This window comes from Vespa crabro, chromosome 6 (genome assembly GCF_910589235.1).
Source record: "Vespa crabro chromosome 6, iyVesCrab1.2, whole genome shotgun sequence".
In the NCBI taxonomy this organism is placed as follows: Eukaryota; Metazoa; Arthropoda; class Insecta; order Hymenoptera; family Vespidae; genus Vespa; species Vespa crabro.
In genome coordinates this window covers 1,818,379-1,826,838 of record NC_060960.1, presented here as the reverse complement: position 1 = coordinate 1,826,838, position 8,460 = coordinate 1,818,379, and the positions used below count along the sequence as shown (strand labels likewise).

The 8,460-nt window shown below is 36.7% G+C and overlaps 2 protein-coding genes across 2 annotated transcripts in view; one reads left to right on the top strand and one right to left on the bottom strand.

The window, feature by feature from the left end:
• LOC124424776 (mediator of RNA polymerase II transcription subunit 13-like) overlaps window positions 1–8,376 on the bottom strand; it is a 183,288-nt gene extending 174,912 nt beyond the window's left edge. The window contains exon 1 of the mRNA XM_046964272.1: window positions 7,369–8,376. The gene's annotated coding sequence lies outside the window, so the exon portion shown is untranslated. The remainder of the gene's footprint in view (window positions 1–7,368) is intronic.
• The window catches only part of LOC124424775 (EF-hand calcium-binding domain-containing protein 11-like), an 87,589-nt gene that overhangs the window by 57,934 nt on the left and 21,195 nt on the right, over window positions 1–8,460 (top strand). The window lies entirely within an intron of this gene.

The window sequence follows — 8,460 nt, the reverse complement described above, 5'->3', positions numbered from 1 at the left end:
AAGTCACTCTTAGTAGTGGTAAGTAGGTAGTCGGTGGTGTCAATTTCGCGGCCTGAATACTCCTTTCTCTCTGTCTCTCTCTTTCTCTTTTTCTCTCTCTCTCTCACTCTCTTCTTCTTCTTCTTCTTCTTCTTCTTTTTCTTCTTTTTCTTTTATCTTTTCTTTTCTCTCCACCTCCTGCTCGCGCGAGTGCAGTTTGGCTTATCTCGTGCGACACGCCGCGCGTCCTTCATCGCGATAATACGATGATAGGATTATAAAAAAACGGCTTAAAAAATTAGAATTCGTACGGTATCAGCCTAAATCCTTGAAATACTTTGTCGATCATTGCATTTTCTTTACCAGGGCTCGTCCGACGTAATGAGTATCTAATCTATAAAAAGAGATAAAAACCGAAACGTTTCCTGAAACTTTTCAAAATCATTTGGAAAATTACGAAAACTATATCAGACGTATATATATATATACATCCGTCTGATACTTTTATATATATATATATATATATATATATATATATATATATATATAAGGTTAATAAGTGAAATGATAAAGAAAAATGTTCGGAGTTAAACTGAACCAACTCATTAGACTGCTTTTAGCTTAACAGCATTTCTCTTTATGACTTGACCCATGTATAAAAGATGCACTTAGCTAAGAGCTTATTCCTTGAAAAAACAGAAAGAAAAAAAAAGAAAATGGGAAATACGCACGAGAACGTAAATTACTTTGTTGTCGATATCGCGAATTTCCTTTTCCTTGTTCTTTCTATTTTTGATTAGGATCACACAAGTTTTTCAGATAAAAATCTTCAACGTTCTTCGTGTAAACAACGTGAACGAAGAAAAAACAAACGAAGAGGAAGAAGAAAAAGAAGAAAAAGAAGATGAGAAAGAAAAAGAAAAAGATCACGAGGATGAAGATGAAGATGAAGAAAAAGAAGAAGAAGTGGAAGAACAATTGTTGGAATTAAAGGGAATATAGAAAAACAAATTGTAGAAATTCGTCGCTCAAATGGGGGTAAGAAAAGAAGAGAGAAACAAATACTAAAACAGAAAAAGGAACAAAAAGAAAGGAAAGAGAAGAAAAAGAAAGAAAAAAAGAAATACGAGTATAGTACCAGTCACGTTTTATCCTAATTAACGGCATTGGTGGAGGTCAGTAGTAGTTTCCTAAGACGGAGTGTCCCAGAAATAATTGCCACTAGTGCGCATCGACCATGCTCGCAAGCATTATAGATTACCCAACACCGTGGCATTCAAGTTCTTTTTCTTTCTCTTTCGTTTTCTCCCTCTCTCTCTCTCTCCTCTCTCTCTCTCGCTTTCTCTCTTTCTCCCTCTCTCTCTCTCTCTCTCGCTTTCGCTCTTTCTCCCTCTCTCTCTCTTTACACTTTCCTCGAGACTGCGCTAACTAGCACACAACGTTAATAGAAGCCGATTGCGTACAACACAAGCCAACAAAGACAGGTGGAGATATACCTCCTTAACGAGCAACGAATCCACTCGATGCTGCTTTTTTCCCTCCACCTCTTTTCCTCTGTATCCCCCTCTTTTTTCTACTCTTTCTTTTTTTTCTTTTTTTTTCCTTTCCTTCCCCATTTCATTCTCCCTTCCACTTGTTTATTTATTTTTTTTCATACTTCCTCTTTTCTAAACAAACGTAATCTTTCGCAAAATAGCACGAGGTCGATGACTTGCATGGTAGCAGTGTTTCCTCGTTCAGCATGCCAGCAACAGCAATTTAGTCTATCGTAGAAATTTAACTCGACGACAGACGATCAAGAGACCGGAAGTCAATATTATATCCAAACTCGACTCGAACACTCTCTCCTCCATCCCTCCCTCATCTTCGATAAATTTTTTTCCTCCGCTTCATTTTACTTTTCTTTTTCCCCTTCACTCAATTCTTTTTATATCTTATTGTTAACCACTGCCAATTCTTGTTTAATTGATGCACACCAATAATTCATAACGTATTTCTCCTAATTTCTGGATATATAAATGCTAATTCTTTTCTCTCCTCTCTCCCTTTCTCTCTCTCTCTCTCTCTCTCTCTCTCTCTCTCTCTTTCTCTCTTTCTGTTCTTTCTCTGCCTTTTTTTCTTTCATTTAGGTGTACATCATATAAAGAAATACAGAGAAGTATTAATAGGTATTGTTATTCACAATATCGGATAATTCGGCTGTCAATGTCGCTAAAAAAAAAATAGAAAGAAGGAGAAAAAAAAGAAGAAGTTGAGAGAAAACAGGCACGTGCGAGTTTCACGCTGTCGACGATATATCGATAGCGCGGGGCAGATTAATTTAACGATACAACGTGGAGGCACGCCGACAGTACCATCGCCATCACGGTAATTACAGTCGACGGTGCGGGTAATCGGCCACGATTTCGTTCGAAACACGAAATTTGAAATTAAACCGATAATCGATGACACCATGACATGGCTCGTGCAAAAATTGCGATACATGAGCACTATATATCATACGTGATTATACATGTATGTATACGTGTATGTGTAATGTGTATCTACAGTGTGTATATATGTACATGCATATGTGCACACGTCTATGTATTCGTGTAACGTGGGTGTATGTAGTGTAAGTGTGTATATATGTGTAAATGTGTGCGCGCGTATTTCGTGGTCTCATCGAGAAACATTGGCGAAAGCAATGCCAACGTTCAAAAGGATGAGAGAAAGAGAGAGAAAAGAGAGTTATCGAGAGAATCGTTCAACGAAAAAGCAACAGCAAAGATCAAACAACGATCGTCGTATTATTCGTTTTTACGGACTTACCCCTTTTTCACCCTTATTCACCATTCCTCTTCATCTAACCTGTATTCCTCTTTCTTTTCGATAAAAATAGCGATCGCTTTTATTCGAAATTCCTTTTATTTTCATCGAATGTTTTGTATCGTTCGATAAAAGATACGAAATGTAATTGAATTCAACGAGAGAGATTCTACTACGTTAGACAGACTCATTTCGATACACGAGATTTTTATCAATAGAATTCTCGCGGATTTGAGAAAAATCTATCGTACGGACATTGATATTGATCTCTATAGATAAAACTTTGCGATACATTTCACGGCTAGTTTCTTTCTTTCTTTTTTTTTCCTTTCACGGGAAAACAACGAAAGTGATTTTCTATCACGTTTTCACATATCACATAATATGCGAATGAAACATCAATATGAGAAATACCTAATATACGTTATGTATAAAGTCCTACATGTAATTATCTTACGTTCTACCTAGAATATGTTGTGATAGTACTTGCATAACTACTGAAACGACAATGATACAAGTGTCCATAATCGATAAACCAATCTCGTAGAGAGCGATATCAGGAAAGGGAAGTTTATTGTCGTCGGCGAAGATTAAATCATAGTTTGCGTTAGCCCAGAACAGTAATATCCATAAATGTGTGTACCCGGTAGCAACACAGAGCAAGCACGTTGTTACATGTGGCGAATGCCACAAACCCGCCATTGTTTGCAATTAAATTCAATCAAATTACACGTACGAAAATGAATAATTACAGAGTACATGAAAGAGAAAGAGAGAGAGAAAGAGAGAGAGAGAGAGAGAGAGAGAGAGAGAAACAGAGACAGAGAGAGACAAAGAGACATAGAGACAGAGAAAGAGAGAAAGTGGAGTAGATAGACAGAGAGAGAAAAGGAAAGAGAGAGAGAGAGAGAGAGAGAGAAAGAAAGAGAGAAAGGGAACATCGCCAGGGGGTGATTCTATCAGTTTGGCTGATGCGTGTGTGCATCTTTCGCCTTCGGGATGCTCGTGCAAATTGGACGATCGAATTACGGTAAGCCCGTTCGTTTGTTGTTCGTTTCTCGTTTCCACTCGGGTCAATGTGTATTCTCCTCGTGCGTTCGCGTATTAATACGCGTAATATGATTCGAGTTATTCTCCGGCAGTGATCGCATGTGAAATTCAAAGTGCTTGAAAGATTCGGTCGCATTAGTGGGTTGAAATCATTAGAACGTGACATTATCAACGTTTTCCACATGAAATTATATACCCACGTAGTATATATTCTTTTTATTCAAATACTTTTATTTGATTGTTATATAATACATCATTTAAATAGAATGTCTCTGTATATATTTAATTTACTCTCGTATAATTGTTGAATTTTATATATGATATTCTTATATTAAATTTTAAAAACGTGAAAACACATTTGAATAGTAAACGTGAGACGAAAAAGAATTTTTACGGTTTCATATTTTAATATGAGATTACGATTGTTCGGACGAAGTTATGCATCGCTTGGAACATCCTATATAAATATATAAATATATATAAATATATATATATATATATTATAAATAATAAGTCAATAATGGTAGAATTTATTCATCACGAAAGTATGTATTATCGGTCACAATAAAAGTGTGTATGTTTGTTTATCCTTGAAATCGAATTTTCTTGCCCTCATATATTGAACACTCGGATAACTACCAAAGACCGCAAATCGAACGACAGCGAATTTGATTCCATGCATTCGAAAAATCAAATTTTCAGTAAAAACTACAGCCATTGCCTGTATGATTTCTTCAAACTGAAAATGATGAAATTTCAAAAGAGAAACATTCGTCCTTCGATGGGAGATTTTTTCAAATCCTCGACTATTTCGCCTTTGTTTCTTTTATTTATTCTTCCGAAAAAAAATAGAGAGAAATAAGAACGTTTCAACCGATACAAAATAATGGGATTAAATTTTACACATAAGATAGAAAAAGATCTGGAGTACGAAAGGGAGAAAAAAAAAGGTAAGAAAAAAGGTAATAAAAAAATAGGAATTCATCGAAAACAATTATTTGTCAAGAGTTAATCGAATTTAGACGAAGAGACGTGTCGGATTTAGTTTGATTCTCAACAGGATATAATCGAAAAGCCCTCGTCGCCGTCATTCGTTCAGTCGGATGGTCAGCACCATCGCCTACAGTACCATCGGTAAACCCCATGAGCCAGAGTCAATAGCTAATATTGCCCGATTAGGACGCGTCGTTCGGACGCAGAGAATACTCGTTCAAAATGAAACTCTCAGTCGCTTGTATTCTCTCTCTCTCTCTTTCTCTCACTCATTCATTCAATCTCACTCTCACTCTCACTATCTCTTTCTCTCTCTCTCTCTCTCTTTCAGCTAACCCTATACATGTAGATATGTATATTTCCTATCCCTCGTCTCGTCTTTCTTCCCTCCCTCTTCTAGTAATTTTCAAAATCTTCTTCTGTTTCTCATTCTATCTCTGTTACCCTTATATACGTAGATATGTATACTTCCTATCCCTCATCTCTTCTTTCTCCCTTTCCCTTCTAGTAACTTTCAGAATCTTCTCTCTCTCTCTCTCTCTCCCTCTCTCTCTCTCTCTTTCTCACTCACTCACTCACTATTTCTCTTTTCCTTTTCACCCTCTTAGTTGTGCCAGACACCCACATTATTCGAGCAACGTATACCTGTACCTCTTGGTCGCTGTTTATGCCCTACGTGATGCAGCCTTTATACCAGTAATTATTTATAAAGACCGTGGAACCATTTCGACCGAACTAATATTGTTTTACAGTTAATGGGACGTACTTTCGGACGCTTTCTGAATAAAATAGTACGAAGATATATGTACATGTGCGTGTATTTTGCCAACATTTTCATCGATCCGATTTACTTTTTTTTTCTTTTCTCTCTCACTGCCTCTCTCTTCCTCTCTCTCTCTTTCTCTCTCTCTTCTTTTTCTTTTTTGTCTTTTAAATCACATTTTCGCACTGTTATTTCAGATATTTTCGAAATATTTATTTTCTATCGATAGAACATATTATTAATCGAGAAGAGTAATACAAAATTTCGTTTAATTAATTTATAAACATGAATAGCACTTTATCTTAAAAACATTTTCTGCGTAACAATAATAAACTTTATTATTTGCTTGTAATAAGAAAATATTGAAGGGAAAGAAATAATTCAACTTGTTTTATATAATTTCTTTACTTCCCACCTAAAGTTTATTTTTTGACTTTATAATCGAAAATAAGGAATACATAAGAGCATTTACTTCTCTCTCTCTCTCTTTCTTTCTCTCTCTCTCTCTCTCTCTAACTCTCTCTCTCTCTCTCTCACTCTCTCTCTCTCTCTCACTCTCTCTCTCTCTCTCTCTCTCTCTCTCTCTCTCTCTCTCTCTCTCTCTCTCTCTCTCTCTGTATCTCTGTCTCTATCTTTTTCAATTAACTACAATAATTCCAATTATCACATATATCGTAAATTAATTTCGAAAAGATCTCCAAAAGAAATCATTAAGAGTATAATGAAAATCACTCGGCATTCCTAATTCAATGTGCGGTTATATCAATGATGGTATTGCGATAAGGAAGGCGAATAAAGAGAAAAAATTGAGTGAGATTGAGAGGGTAAAACGAAAGATGTGAATACATAGGAGAAGATTCGAATCGGCCAACGAACTGGATGGACTTCAAGATATACTCGACCGAATGACTACGTTGAGAGTCAGAGAAAAAAAGAGAGATAGAGAAAGACCATTGACGTTTAAAGCGGGTCGAATGAAAGCAGTACGATGAGCCTGAAATATCGACGCCAGGATAAAGTAGTCGGTCTCCGTCTATCTCACTCATTCTAGTAAAGTATTTCCGATTGTCCTTCGGCTCGTTATCTCCGTGCGATAAACCTTTTCCGTCATTTTCAAAACATTCCCGAATTAATCCCTTCGGAAGGATATGAAATATGCTAATCCTCTTGCCGTATCCCTCCTGCTTTGTTTGTATATTTACATCAGAGCCAGAGCAGAATTATTTTGCATATTTAAGGTAAGGATCGTTAGTTCATAAATATTTAATGGCGGGTATAATGTTTAAGATAAAGTAGTAGTCTATCACTCGGGTCTCGTTTAAATCACAAACATATCGGGAAATCCTTCAAACCGGACCCAGAAGTAGTACGTGCGGAAAAGCTTAACGAGTTATAACACTCGAATCACCATAAATACATTTTAGCATCGGACGTAAGAAGATTGCATTAAGAAATTTATGGATACTTTCTTAAGAAAAGAAAAAAAAACCAAAATAAAAAACAAAAGAAGAAAAAGCGGGATGAGAAAGAAAGAAGAATCTTCTTTCTGGTGTGAAACCCAATAACCATAAAGCTTATTAGATATTTCTTTCTCGTGAAAACACGCGAACGTGGTGAAGCGCTAAAAGCTGCCATAATTTTCTGAATCCACCAACGTGAATAGGCAAATTTTATATATATATGTATAACCTTCTTTTTTAAAAGTGCAAATAAATTTTTAATCGAGAATAACGAGGATAAAAAAATAATAAATATATTTGATTTATAAGACTTACCAATAGTTCGCAGTGATAAACATAGCGAAGTAGAGAAAATTTGAGAAAACTCCACGAAGGCTCATCGTCGTTTTCATCGTCTTCTTTGTCGTCGTCCTTGTTATATCCTAGATCGAGTAGGACGAAGCCAAAGTTGCATACATTGATCGTCCGCCTTCATAGAAGCATAAACAGTACGCAACCATAAGTTCACTGTTGATCATGGGTGATCACCGATCGGTCAATCAGTCGATCGCCTGCCTCGTCGTATCTCGCTGTCGACATATCTTGCCCTTCGCAATCGGTCTATACCTTCCATCCGAAGTCGTTGCTGGAGGTCCTCTTCCTCGCGAGTCTCACGATAACCGGTTTTGCCAGAGCATTCTCGAATTCGCGATCGTGAATTCCACGAAATTCTATTGGAGCTTCCGACCGACGAAGTTGCCGAAGCCAAAAGACAAAGACGAAAAAAAGGCGAAAGGCAAAAGAGAAAGATGGATAGATACAGAGAGAGGAAAAGAGAGAGAAAAGGGAACAAGAGAAAGAGAGAAAAGCAAAGAGATAGTCTAGGAAGAAAACACTCTACGAGCTGAATAACACGGATAACACGAGTAACACGTGCGAACATTCGCGCACGCAGCACGCCGTGACACTACGTACTATATTACTCACACTTCACGATATTTTACGCATACCCGGTACCAAAATAATACGGACGGTCGGTCGGTCTGTGCAACGTGCCTGATATATGTATGTCGCCACGTGGCGAAGAAGAAGCGCGCGAATAATACGGACACAACCTAACAACCTTGTCTTTACCTTACATTCTCAATAATTCTTCATCTTCTTCTTTTTCAGTATAGACGACCGATCCCCTACGACATTGAAACTCCGTAGTTGACACTGCTTGCAATTAATCTAATTTAACCTAGACTATCTATTATCCTATAGTAAGTATTTAATTTCTCAATATAGTAACTAATTTTCGAAAAATTTCGCATCTTCGGACGATGATCAAATTAAAGGCAGTAGTCCTTCACCTTTAATAGGTCCATAAAAAAAAATAAAATATCCAGACTAACGATTAAATTATTATAATACAACTCATGTACT